A 15552-nucleotide genomic window follows, 5' to 3' on the forward strand; every position below is an offset into this window, starting at 1 on the left:
ATTTTGTTCGAGAGAAGGTGGCTCTTGGACAAATTCGGGTGCTCCATGTTCCTACTATGGCTCAATTTGCTTACATCTTCACCAAATGACTTGCTACTAAGCCATTTCAAGACATACGTTCCAGTCTCAACGTCATCGAGCCCCCCGTTGAAACTGCGGGGGGGATGTTGGACTATTTCTTGGATCACAAGTTTCCTAGTCCAAGTCGGTTTGTAATACCAAGTCTAAGTTGGTTTGTACTAATATTATATATAGCCATGTACCCTGTACTAAACATAATACAAGCAATAGTTTTATTCATCTATCACCATCGACCCCCGCCACCTGCCTGCTAGAGAGCACCATGGCCCCACCATTGTAGTCCCCGCAGATCCAACTGGTGATGCCCGCAGGCCACAGCCATAGACGGGAACGAGAACATGAGAGAGGGATGGCATCGCAGGGAAATGCCCCACCGCAGGCATCCCCAGCCCCGCCCAGACTTCGCTGGTAGGACATCAGGCAGCGACGAGACAACAAGCACAAGAGTACTGGAGATCGTGACGGTGTGAATGGATAACCCCCTATCACTAGAGCAGGTTGACACGATGGGGGTGTTTTTGCAACAACAAAAAAACGTTTGATGACTCACATATCCATCATCTGGACAGTCTCAACCAGATTAGGTTCTGCCTTTCTGCCAAACTTAGCTAAAATCAATATTTGTTCAACGTGTGCCTCCATGCTACCGAGTTCTTTCTTCTAAATCATGCACATCGTTAGTTAATCCAACAATTTTACCATCACCCTAAATGAGTTTTTTTGGGCTCATCGCATGGCATGCCTAGAGCCGTCGGTTGATCCAGTGTGCAACAGATTTGGGCTGGCTCTAGACAGCATCTTGCCGGATCAGATGGCCCCTTGGGCCTTGGCCATCACCTGTGTGCTGTAAGCACCATATATTTGTTTTTTCTTTTTTTTTAGGTTGATGTGTATAATATTAATCATGTCATAATTATGTTTTTTCTAATAAATGGTCAAGATTTTCCATGGGCAACAATATTAATATCGTATATATACTCAATGCTCACATGATATTCGACAGGTAACAGTGATATGTCCATATGTTCATCATGTAATGCTACCAGCTATACGAATAAATGGCATCAATTTATTTCCTTCCTATGTAGTGATTTCGATGATCAGGAACGGATCAATCGAAATCGCATTTTTATAGTAAGCATTAATGTGTGATATTGAATACTTACCACCCACTCCCCTCTTCCAAATACACATGCTCGACACTATATATAAATGCGCTCCCCGACTGTCACAACCACAGCAACAATACCACCACCACCACCACCACCACTCCCAAAGCTTCTTACCATGGCGACTCCTCTCTAGCCAACCATCGTAGTGATGGCTCTATTGTTGGCCCCGCTAGCCCTACTCTCCTCGGCTCACGAGGACCACCACCACGCGCCGACTCAAGCACCGAGCCCCACTCACCATCATGGCCATTTTGCCCCAGCGCCAAGCCCTCATCACCATCACGCTCCAGCGTCGGCGCCTGCTCCCGCCCACGGGCGGCACAGCCATCATCACCATGCTCCGGCCCCATCACCAAGCCACCACCATCATCACAAAGCTCCGGCGCCATCGCCGAGCCACCACCATCATCACCATGCTCCGGCACCATCGCCGACCCACCACCATCATCACCATGCTCCAGTGCCGTCGCCGATCCACCGACATCATCACCATGCTCCGGCGTCGTCGCCGATCCACCACCATCATCACCACGCTCCGGCGCCGTCGCCGATCCATCACCATCACCACGCCCAGGCGCCGTTGTCGATCCATCACCATCACCACACCCCAGCACCATCGCCGGTCCACCACCATCGTCACCACGCTCCAGCGCCATCCCCGGTGCACCTCGACGCCGACAAGGTGGACACTTAGAGTGATATCGTCTCCTATGTATATCTTCATCTTATTTTTCCCGGGGAAGTGTTTAATAAAAGGATCATTTGATGGAATATCAAATCTCACATTTCCTACAAAAATGTTAATGGCATCTTTAATAGTCCTTAAGAACAACCTACCTGGTAGGATTGGTGCAATGGGATGCTCAGGCATATCAATAACCAGATGATATCCCGTGCATTGCTGCAGGACAGAAATGCGGAGATATGTATTTATGGAATTAGAGACAAAACAATTATAGAATATTGAGCAACATGGAAATATAAAGAAAAACATTTTCCAGAAGCCTTTGATGTGGACACAAAATAATGAATCTCATACATAGGTCTTAGATACAAAGGATGTATAAGAAATGTGAGGTACAATTAGTCCAGACCCCTAGCATTCCTGGTGCAACATGCAGGGAAAATGTGTCGACAAATGCAAAATCAGGAATAGTTAGGGCAATTAACAATACTATTTCTCACTATTATCAGAAAAATTGTTGCACATATATGTATTGTGCAAGTAATGTATTTTGCTACCTCGGTTCATTTCATGAGCCACTTCATAAGTAAAGAATAGCATATATTCAATTTTGATGCTTCTATATCTATCATAATATCCGCAAATGCATATTAATCGATGGCTTAAAGTTTTAGTTATTTATAATGAACTATTGGGAAGAACACTAGTACAGTGACCCGTTGGATGGAGAAAACTACAAACTTTATACTAATAGGACAATTAACAATAATATAAACTATTAACAGAGCATGGAAGCACACATACGTACTGTACCAAAGTAATGTATTTTCGTCCCCTCGGTTCATTGCATGAGCCAGTTAGAAAGCAAAGAAAAATAGCATATATTAAATTTTGTTGGTTCTATATATTGGGAAGAGGAGTATTATATAATGATGACTTATTGGGAAGAACACTTGTACAGTACCCTGTTTGACGGAACAAACTGCAAACCTTTATAGTAATTACTCTCAGAGCCAACATAATTCCAAATTTGTAGGAAAAGGGGCTGCACCTCAATGGGTACAACGTATCATAAGCTGCAACAAGATGGTAAAGTGAAAGCTTAATTGGGGTGTAACAAAATTCAGACTACCACCAAAATCAATTATATCCAGGTGCAAGAAAAGAGGCATTATCAAGACATGTACTCCCTCCGTAAACTAATATAAGAGTTTTTAGATCACTACTTTAGTAATTTAAACACTTTTATATTAGTTTACAGAGAGAGTATAACACAACGTACTTGCTTTTTTGGCAACCCCTTGATAGGAATGGTGTCATTAGACATCAATACTAGTGCTTAGAAGGAATGACAAATTCAGGAGACACATGTTAGCAATCAAGCACTTATGTAAAACAAATGATTTTTTTTCTTTCAAAATCACACTGTATAATCTAAAATGAGATATATTGCCTCTTGTCCAAGTGAACGGGCATCTCCATATCTGAAAAGGCATCAGAAATTCAGAGACATATATAGGTAATCTAACAATTGTGTGAGACAAATGGGAAACAATAAATCAAAAATCACATTATATAATCTAGAGTGATATATGTTACCTTGTGTCTAAGTGAACAGAGCATCTCCATGAAGTCTATGTGGGAGCACATGGAGCTGATAGCCTGGACCCGAGAGTGTTGCGGACTGCGAAATAGGGACTGGAAAGTGACAGGAAAGCCAAAATCATAATGACCGACCACACGGATTTAAAAAAAAATAGAATTAAGAGCGGAGGTGCTCACCTGATAATCTGATGCGCTTAGCCCCAAAGGCCGAGTCCAGTCCCTTTGGAAGTCCTCTTTGTTGATTGAGACGGATTCCCTGCCTCTCATCACTGTGGATGGCGACCGCAGGAGTATAGCAACGTCGCGCGGAGACCTCAGCGGTTGTGCCTTCTTCGGCGATCTGGGATTATGGGTGTGCAGCACCGGAACGCCCGTCCTATCTTCCCACAATCAGAGAGGCACCGAAGGCGAGTCGAGGTAGACCGGCTGGCGTGAGGGAAGCGGTCCGAAGCAGAGCAACGATGTGCCTTCCTTGATGATGTGGGTGCTTGGCAACGGAACCGCGCCCCGACCCGTGCTCGGAGTAGCATTGGACAAGAGGCAGACAACCGACGGTACAGGAGGATGGTAGCACATACAGGTTCTGTAGACGCGAAGGTGGTGGGTGCGTAGTTTAGGCCTTGTTCGGCAGCTCTCCATCTCCGTATAATACGGGAGCGGACGGAGCGTCAATTTTCCAACTTCGGAAAAATGCACTGCACGCCGCTCCGCTCTGGCCGCTCCAAGAGCAGAGCCGTGGAGCGGAGGGCTGCCGAACACGGCCTTAATCTCGCTTTTTCTTCGCGTAACGGAGGGTGAGGTAATGAGGGGCGATGAATCTTGCGGTTTCATGAGCATTTGTGTTTGGAAGATGCTCGGCAGCAGCGAAAGAGATTGCGGCGGCGATTGAGATCTCAATGGAGAAGATTTTTTTTCACCGTCATCTCAATGGAGAAGATGGCAGTGATTCCTCTGTCATAGGTAAATTTACAAACGGGCGCCTGCAGCGCCCCGCGGTGGGCCGGCCCATTACTGTGTATTTTGATAGAAAAAACGGGCGCTCTCACTGAGAATTGAATCGACTACCTCACTCGTGGAGCTTCGTTCGTACAACCACCGCGCCAAGAAGGTCTGCTAAGCTTCAACTCTTTCTCTCTTTCACTCCTTGCTTCTCTTTTTTTCCTTTTTTTCTTTTTTCTATTTTTCTTTTCTGTTTTTTCTTTCTTCTTCTTCATGGTTTATTCCCTCGTCGACTTGTTTTGTTTTTTCTTTTCTTAAATGCGCGAACTTTTTTCAAATCGATGACGTTTTTTCTCAAATTTGTTGAGAGTTTGTTTTCAAAATCAATGAACTTTTGTCCCATTTTTAGTGAACTATTTTTACTAGCCTTAAATGTTTTTCCGCGCAATAATACAATTTTTACTGCATGCACATTCGTGAGCCGGCCCACCAGAAGCTGCTGTAGGCGCTCCGAGGCGTGAGCGACCTGCGTCCATTGACACCAATGATACAGCCCCACGAGCTACACAGCCCGCGTATTTGGCGCGGGCAGCCCACGTGCACACATTAGGTAGCTTTGTAGTAGTTCGTAGTACTATACATCCCAAGCGCTGGAAGTTGATTTCCTCAAAAAAAAAAAAGCGCTGGAAGTTGATACACGCAGCGAGAGTTTAGCGCACGAACAACAAGGGATTGCATTCAGGCTGGTCATAGTGGGGAGTAACTTAGACTAGTGTCATGCATCATTAGTCTAAGTTATCACCTTCATAATGCAAAGTAACATATTAATAGTATTATAGATGACTTCATTTATTAGCTCGTAGACTCATCTTGTCTTAAAAAGCGTTATGTTACAGTAACATAACGCCTCCAGTCTTTTTTACTCCGCACATTAGCTTTGACTGAAGTCAAAGTTTACTAAGTTTGACCTAATTTATATTAAAAAATATTAATATCTATAACATGTAATAAATATAGTATGAAAATATATTCCGAGATTGATCTAATAATAAATGTGTTGTTATGTGAATGTTAATAATTTTTTGTATAAACTTGGTCAAAGTTGGATGAAGTTGACTTTAGATAAACCTAATATGCAGAGTAAAAAGGACCGGAGGAAGTACTACCTTCGTCCGGGTTTATTAGGCCCAAAGATCAAATCAGCAGGACCAAGGCAGCTAGTAATTGTCGACGTTTTTCAAGGCATTAACTCCTCATGCTGCTAGTTAACGCCTCGTTTGGCATGTAAATTACTGCTGACTATGCATGCAACACGGAACCCACCAGCCCTCCACCAATGGTGCGCATGCATGCATGCTCACGCGCGTGCAGGTATAGCAATATTACAGCTCATCAATTAAATCGAGGGAGGAAGTTTACACGGTCGCCAATGGGGTCTAATAAAAGCGGACAGGGTTTATTTGCTGATGGGTCTAATAAGCCCGGACGGAGAGAGTATTATGTTACCACCTCTTATTAATTACTTACCACATAAGCATAATTTTCTTAAAGTACGCTATGTTACTAGCTAAGTTACTTCCACTATAACTAGCCTTATAGGTGATCCAGTGGCTAATAATAATGTGGCTGCGTAAGAGGTCAAGAAAATCAGCTATTGGGGGCTCCTATTTAAATATAGAAGATGACAGGGCAATCATTAATTTGAATTAGTACACCATGCTTAATCCCTACTGCTTGTGTAAAGGTAAAATTGGCCATTAATTTCACTAGTAACAAATGGACTAAGATTGTGATCATAAACGGATATGGGGAATGCAGAAACACTAGCACCTAGGTCATATAAAGCATTGAACTTATCCAACCCAATCTAAGTTTTACTAGTTGGCTCAAATATATCCTCTTGTTTGGCTTGAAGCTTACCACATACTCCCTCCGTCCCAAAATAAGTGTCTCGATCTTAGTACAATTTCATACTAAAATTAGTACAAAGATGAGACACTTATTTTGAGAAGGAGGGAGTAGCTTTTTATTGCATCCAATTCACGCACCTTATGTGCAGCCTGATCAACAAAGCGTTTATATGTGTTGTCATTTGATACCTCGGGTTGTAGATGCTTGAGAGTCAACATCTTCCTGAAGTTTGCAACAGAATGTGAAGGTTCTGCTATATGGTTCTATCGAGTTCCTCTAAAGATTCTTCGCTACTTCTCATCATCTTGACACTCTCAACCGGATTAGGTTTCAGCTTTCCAGCAAACTTGTGTTTGGCTCTCTGCATTTTTAGCGACGTGTTCTTCCATGCTACGAGTTCTTTCTTCTATAGCATGCACATTATTAGTGAGTCCGGCAATCTTATCGACCATTTGATTGAGTAAGCCATCGTGGTTCTTTAATATTTCAGTAAAAAAATCTACTCAGTTTAAGCAGTTGTAAGTGTTTTAAGAGTTTCATCAAAAGTACTTCTACTACTGTTGTTCGTTCCATTAAAATTATTAGGTGCTTCATTATTAGTTGGATACGAGGGCTTTGGAGCATACAGTTGATTTTTTTCAATTAGGATTGTAGTTGTTGCGAACAATAAAGTTAACATTGTTAACATCGGCAATGGAATTCACATTTACCTCTTATGGTGTCGATTAATTCATTGATATGAGCGACGAGATCTTATTTTTTTTCTCTTCGGATAGAATTAACCTTTCTTGTGGTACACCACTCCACATGCCATTAGGCATGGTTCTCTTGCATATCATCTTTTCTTGGCCTCCATGATCGATCTTTCCATAATGATTTCTCCTGCAACTGTATCAAGCATGTTTTTACATGAGATTAAGAGCATTATAAAACATGAAGAATCAACCATTCCGGCATCCCGTGGTTGGGACAATTTCTTATAGCCTCCTTCATACTGTCCCATGCAAGCACTAGTGGCTCATGGTCTTCCTACTTAAAACATGTGGTCTGAGATCAAAATTGCATAATTTTTCCTGGCTTAGATAAAAACATGCTACAACATAAAGTCCATGAAGTTATAGTTCCTCTAGGAAAAGCTAGAAGCCATTCTTTTGCTTTTTCTCTCAAGGAGAAAGGAAATAGACACAACTTCAAAGTGTATGGTTTATAGTATTTGATACGTGTCATATCGCACAGTTTAGTAAAAGTGTGTAAAAGCATGTTGGCATCCACTGATGTAGAGCCTCCAAATTGGTTTTGTTGAACCATGCGGACTAAGTGGGGTTAAATTTAAAATTTTCTGGCAGCAACATTAGGTGGTACGATTGGTGCACATAAAGTTCTCATTTGGAGCAACAAAGTCTCCAAGTTTTTGTGCCATGATAATTTTTGGGGGTTTTCGGTAACAACACAACTAGAAAAACCAATGCAGATAAGAACAAACACAAAAACAAAAAATTGAAATAAGAACTTGAACAATAAAAAAAGATGGTTGATGCCTTTTGAGATAAATTTTGTATAGTAGAAGGTTCTTGTACCTTTTCCGAAAAGAGTGACCTTGGGTATCGAACCCACAAGAGCATGTGCATTACGACAAAGAGTCAAACAAGTGATTGTTATCAAATTAAATTCTAGTTTTTAAATCGGAGCTTTAACAACCTTTTTTGATGTAAACACTAATATGAAAATAGGCATGGGTATGAGGTCTTACTCTCACAACCTTATACTTGTGCTTGGGTTATCATCTTGATAATAAACGTAGTTCCGGAATACAAGATGTGCTTACAATGCGATGAAGTGGAGAATGTGTCCGAAGTACGTCATGACTGGTTCACAACCTACATCAAGAGTCGGTTGTCCAACCAATGGTCCTTACCATCGCATGGGGTTACATCGACTATTAGGAATTACTTCAGACAAAACATTGGGTATTTAATGACAACACCTCATTTATCCCCAAAGAAATTCTTTTTGCTACCGTACTAATCCTTTGTCTCACTATTGTTCAGAATAATGTTCTATGCACCCTCATTTCTTACTTCCTCCTTCATCAATCTACGGTATCCTGGGTACTTGCAGGGCCTTAAAATGAGAAGAAGACAACAGAAAACTTTGTTGCAATCAGACATATACAAATAACGTCAATTACGCAAACTCATTCCAATGATCCCATGCATAAATACATGGGGTTGCAAGGCCTTGCCTAAACCCATTGACCGACCAAATTACTCTCACATGGAGACCGAATTGCAAGATGAACTCAAGACGACATAAATATGAAGGCGAGAGGGAGGAACTACCCTACCTTGCTTTTATAAGCAAGCAGGCAAGGCCACTCCTTCCCCCTCTTGTGCTCTGCATTCAATGCGTCATTTTGCCTCTTCACTGTCTTGCGTGAATTGAGGCAACCTCATTTCGTTCCAAAGAACTCATGCAAATCAATTGCTATTACTGCACACAAATGAATCGACTGTGACGTTGCATGGAGAATGCTTTCCACGTGCACCACTGAGAAGAGCTGACAAGTGCCAGCACCTCAGTTCAGAGTGGACCAACCCTCAGCAACCGAGAAGTCTCTTTTCGGGTGCAGGATGCTACTTCTTGAGCTTGCATTAGTTTTTCCCTTGAAGAGAAAAGGGATATGCAGCAAAGTAGAGTAAATATTTCCCTTAGTTTGGGAACCAAGGTATCAATCCAGTAGGAGACAACGAACCAGTCACCGAATAGGCGAATACCTGCACAAACAATCAACAACATGCACCCAACGCGATAAAGGGGTTGTCAATCCCTTCACGGTTACTTGCAAAAGTGAGATCTGATAGAGATAGATAAACAGTAAAGTAAATATTTTTGGTATTTATGGTTTATAGATCGGAAAGTAAAAGATTGCAAAAAGAGTAGATCGGAAACTTATATGATGGAAAATAGACCCGGGGCATAGGTTTCACTAGAGGCTTCTCTCAAGATAGAAAAGATTACGGTGGGTGAACAAATTACTGCCGAGCAATTGATAGAAGATCGCAAAGTTATGAAAATATCTAAGGCGATGATCATGAATATAGGCATCACGTTTGTGTCAAGTAGACCGAAATGATTCTTCATCTACTACTATTACTCCACACATCGACCGACTCCTGCCTGCATCTAGAGTATTAAGTTCATAAAGAACAGAGTAACGCATTTAGTAAGATGACATGATGTAGAGGAATTAGCTCAAGCAATATGATGAAAACCCCATCTTTTTATTCTCGATGGCAACAATACAATAAGTGCCTTGCTGCCCCTACTGTCACTGGGAAATGACACCGCTAGATTGAACCCAAAGCTAAGCACTTCTCTCATTGCAAGAAAAACCAATCTAGTTGGCCAAACCAAATCGATAGTTCTAAGATACTTACAAAGATATCAAATCATGCATATAAGAATTCAGAGAAGATTCAAATGATATTCATAGATAAGCTGATCATAAATCCACAATTCATCGGATCTCGGCAAACACACCGCAAAAAAGTATTACATCGAATAGATCTCCAAGAACATCAAGGAGAACATGGTAGTGAGAATCAAAGAGAAAGAAGAAGCCATCTAGCTACTAGCTATGGACCCGTAGGTCTGTGGTAAACTACCCACGCTTCATCGGAAGGGCAATGGTGTTGATGTACAAGCCCTCCATGATCGAATCCCCCTCCGTCGGGACGCCGGAAAAGGCCCCTAGATGGGATCTCACGGGTACAGAAGGTTGCGGTGGTGGAAAAGTGTTTTTGTGTCTCTCTTTGTTGGTTATGGGATATATGAGAATATATAGGCGGAAGAAATAGATTGGTGGAGTCACGAGGGGCCCACAAGGGTGGGGGCGCATCCTACCCCCTGGGCGCGCCCTCCGTCCTTGTGGTCGCCTCGTGGCTTCTCTGACTTGCACTCCAAGTCCTCTGGATGTCTTCTGGTCCAAAAAAATCATCGCGAAAATTTTATTCCGTTTGGTATTCCTTTTCTGTGAAACTCTAAACCAAGGAAAAAACATAAACTGGCACTAGGCTCTAGTTTAATAGGTTAGTCCCAAAAATAATATAAAATAGCATATTAATGCATATAAAACATCCAAAATAGATAATATAATAGCATGGAACAATCAAAGTTTATAGATACGTTGGAGCGTATCACAGGACCGGGGACTACTATCGGTCCCGTGAAGATTAGGGTCTCACAGACTCGTCAAGTGCGGGTCGTGGCAGTGTTTCTTGGCGGGGCAGTGTCGACGCTCATCCATGCACCTTCTAAGGTGGCATGTAGATCTTCGTCAAGATCCAGTATAGAAGAAACCTACCTCAAAAGAGGATGTGGTTTCAACCCTGCAGGCAAGCAGCTCGAGGATGGCCACACTCTTGTTGATTACAACATCCAGAAGCAGTCCATACCTTCACACCGCCTCCCGGCAATGTGTTGGTATGCAGATTTAGTTAAGACTTCACTTTAAGATGAAGATCTTTGTGAGACACTCACCGATAAGACCATCACACTTGAGGAAGGGTCCCCTCACATCATTGCCAACGTCAAAGGCCGAGATTACCCTAGAATAAGGTTCCCACCTGTTAACGGTTCCCTCAACACTAACGCCCTGCCAACGGTTTTCGCTTGTTGACGCCCAGTGTGTCAGTTGACTAGCACAGGGCTATGGCGACGCGACTAAATATAGGCAAGTGACGACCTACATCAGTGAAGGAAATATGCCCTAGAGGCAATAATAAAGTTATTATTTATTTCCTCATATCATGATAAATGTTTATTATTCATGCTAGAATTGTATTAACCGGAAACATAATACATGTGTGAATACATACACAAACAAAGTGTCACTAGTATGCCTCTACTTGACTAGCTCGTTGATCAAAGATGGTTGAGTTTCCTAGCCGTAGACATGAGTTGTCATTTGATCAACGGGGTCACATCATTAGGAGAATGATGTGATTGACTTGACCCATTCTGTTAGCTTGGCACTTGATCGTTTAGTTTACTGCTATTGCTTTCTTCATGACTCATACATGTTCCTATGACTATGAGATTATGCAACTCCCGAATACCGGAGGAACACTTTGTGTGCTACCAAATGTTACAACGTAACTAAGTGATTATAAAGGTGCTCTACAGGTGTCTTCGATGGTGTTCGTGGAGTTGACATAGATCAAGAATAGGATTTGTCACTCCGATTGTCGGAGAGGTATCTCTGGGCCCTCTCGGTAATGCACATCACTATAAGCCTTGCAAGCAATGTGACTAATGAGTTAGTTGCAGGATGATGCATTACGGAATGAGTAAAGAGACTTGTCGGTAACGAGATTGAGCTAGGTATTGAGATACCGACGATCGAATCTCGGGCAAGTAACATACCGATAACAAAGGGAACAACGTATGTTGTTATGCGGTTTGACCGATAAAGATCTTCGTAGAATATGTAGGAACCAATATGAGCATCCATGTTCCGCTATTGGTTGTTGACCGGAGACATGTCTCGGTCATGTCTACATAGTTCTCGAACCCATAGGGTCCGCACGCTTAAAGTTCTGTGACGATCGGTATTATGAGTTTGTATGTTTTGATGTACCGAAGGTAGTTCGGAGTCCCGAATATGATCACGGACATGACGAGGAGTCTCAAAATTGTCGAGACATAAAGATTGATATATTGGAAGCCTACATTTGTACATCGGAAGAGTTCACGATGAAATCGGGATTTTACTGGAGTGCCGGAGGGGTTACCGGAACTGTAACACCCTCGATGCGACTATATCTCCCACGTGTTGAGGCACCACTTAGAGGCATAATCGCATTGAAGGCATATGTCGCAAGTTAGGCAATCTTCACAACATCCCATGTAACATAGATAATAAAAGGGGAGATAACATAGTTGGCTTACACTCGCCACGTCAATCAAGTACATAAATAACATTACATCATCCAAACACTCATGGCCCGACTACGGCGCCAAAATAAAAGATAACCCAACATGCGACACGGTCCCGATCACCCTCAACAGGGCACCACTACTGATCATCAGGAAAAGAAACATAGTATCGCTGAGAGTCCTTGTCGAACTCCCACTTGAGCTCGAGCGCGTCACCTGGAGCGGAATCATCAGGCCCTGCATCTGGTGTAATAGTAATCTGTGAGCCACAGGGACTCAGCAATCTCGCACCCTCACGATCAAGACTATTTAAGCTTATAGGTAAGGCAAGGTAAATATGTGGAGCTGCAGCAAGCGACTAGCAAAATATGGTGGCTATCCTGTTCGCAAAAGAGAGCGAGAAGAGGAGGCAAAGCGCGAGCGAGAACTAGAGAGCAACCTGCGGCAAACATTACTGCAACACCGTGTCCACTTCCCGGACTCCGCCGAGAAGAGGCCATCACGGTAACTCACCCAGTTGATTCATTTTAGTTAAGTTAAGGTTCAAGTTATCTACAACCGGACATTAACAAATTCCCATCTGCCCATAACCGCGGGCACAGCTTTCGAAAGTTCAAATCCCTGCAGGGAGTCCCAACTTAGCCCATGACAAGCTCTCACGGTCAACGAAGGAATAGACCTCCTCCCGAGACGTTCCGATCAGACTCGGTACCGCGGTTCTTCAAGACACTTCGACAGGTTAAAACAAGACCAACAACACCGCCCGAATGTGCCGACAAATCCCGATAGGAGCTGCACATATCTCGTTCTCAGGGCACACTCAGATTGTCCAAACTTCCGGTAGGCCAGCCCAGAGTTGCCCCTGGTGGCCACCGGCGGCTGACGAGGTGGACCAACACTCAGAGGAGCACTGGCCCGGGGGGGTTTAAATAAGATGACCCTCGGGCTCCGGAAACCCAAGGGAAAAAGAGGCTAGGTGGCAAATGGTAAAACCAAGGTTGGGCATTGCTGGAAAAGCTTTAAACAAGGCGAACTATCAAGGGGTTCCCATTATAACCCAACCACGTAAGGAACGCAAAATCCGGGAACATAACACCGATATGACGGAAACTAGGGCGGCAAGAGTGGAACAAAACACTAGGCGAGAGGCCGAGCCTTCCACCCTTTACCAAGTATATAGATGCATTAAGATAACAAGATAATATAATGATATCCCAACAAGTAAAATAAATGTTCCAACAAGGAACAGCCTCCAATCTTCACCTGCAACTAGCAACGCTATAAGAGGGGCTGAGCAAAGCGGTAACATAGCCAATCAACGGTTTGCTAGGACATGGTGGGTTAGAGGTTTGACATGGCAATTTGGGAGGCTTGAAAGCAAGTGGTAGGCATCGTAGCATTGGCATAGCAAAAGAGTGAGCAATCTAGCATAACAAAGATAGTAGTGATTTCGAGGGTATGATCATCTTGCCTGCAAAGTTGTCAGAGTTGACTGGATCCTCGAAAGCAAACTCAACGGGCTCCTAGTTAGAGAACTCGTCTCCTGGCTCTACCCAAATAAGACAAACAAGCAACAAGGACACAATCAACCACGTGCACAACTCAAACAATATGATGCAAAGATGGTATGCTATGCGGGATGCGATGCGGGATGCATGTGCAAGATTTGACAAAGGATTCATGAACCTGGCCTCAACTTAGAAATCCAAGTATGCCACTGGAAAGATGAGATGAAATCGCTTGAAAACGATATAAAGAACGTCGGAATCGGAGTTACGGTTTGGAAATGGCAAGCAATTCAAATATGACACCGGTCTGCGATTTACAACAAGTAGCCATCCAAATGCAAAGAGATGAACATGCTACAGCACTCAAACATGGCATCAAAATACATGGCAGGGATGCATTCAAGATGCTTAACAAAAGTCTAGCACTGAGTTACGGCCAAATCATCCATTAACAGGTTCAAACAAGCATGGCAAAAATGCATATGGCAAACAGATCTCAGACTTAGTGAAATTAACACTTGTGTGGAATTTCAGATCAGGTAGCACTCTTCGGAGCAACAAAAATACATGCTACAGGACCTGAACATGGCAAAGTAAAGCATGGCATGGAGCTACTCAAAGAGCTTAACAAAAGTCCCTCAGTGACCTTGAGCCAAAAGGGATCAGAAAATACAATTGCAAGCATGTGAACATGGCAAAAACATAATCGGTTCTCAGACTTAGTGAAAACTGGAGCATGCTAAAAATAGATATCAAGTAGGCATGTTTACGAGCTCGATGCACTCGCTACGGAGCAAGTCATGACAAGATAAGCATACACCCATCAAGAATACACAAAATGCAAGCTAGACATGGCAAGAACAATAGCATAGCATGCACGGATCAACTACAACATCATCGGCAAAATCGCTAACAAGTAGACAATCTGCCCAGATTCACGAAGTAGCAAAAGTAGAGCTCGATTGACTCAAGCTAGTGTGCTCCATAATTGCAAACAAAGACATGGATGGATAGAGCACTACAAGATTAACAAAACATCCTTACTGATCATCCTCAAAAGAGGCACGGATCACTAGGAAACAACATGAACATATGGCCATATGAGATAAACAGATCAAGGACTTAGTGGAAATGCTAAGTCCCTGAAATCAGCATTACCAAGTGCTTCACTTTGCAAGCTTGTGCTAGTCACCACACACATCACAAAAATACATGGGTTGCACCTCTGGAAAGATGGCAAAACCCTTAACAAAACATATGTAGAGCTCATGGGCATATCATGCACAAAATAATCATGGCAAAAAATGACAAATATCTAAATGGAGCAGCAGATCTGACAATTATCTCAAGTAGCCCTCTTCTAACAGCATTTAGGGCATCAAGATGAACTCAAATGAAAATGATGCAGTGGAATGAAATGATGTACTCTCTGAGATGAACATTCTGATATGCTATATGCCCAAAACGGAGCTACGAATGCAAAGTTATAGCATGATGAAGATGGGCACATGAACTAGGGTTTCGGGCAAAAAGTCAACCGGACGAGATCCAGATCTGCACGCTTCCCGAGGTTACCGGAGTTGCTCGCCGGAGAGGAAGCTGAGGTGGCCGGCCGGAACTTGGCGCGGAGGAGGGGGCTCGCCGGCCGGACCCGAGGGAGAGGAGGAGGCGACGGACGGCGGCGGTCTCCGCGCCGGGGCTTGAGGGTGCGGCA

The sequence above is a fragment of the Triticum dicoccoides genome, chromosome 2A (assembly GCF_002162155.2).
Source record: "Triticum dicoccoides isolate Atlit2015 ecotype Zavitan chromosome 2A, WEW_v2.0, whole genome shotgun sequence".
NCBI classification, from domain to species: domain Eukaryota; kingdom Viridiplantae; phylum Streptophyta; class Magnoliopsida; order Poales; family Poaceae; genus Triticum; species Triticum dicoccoides.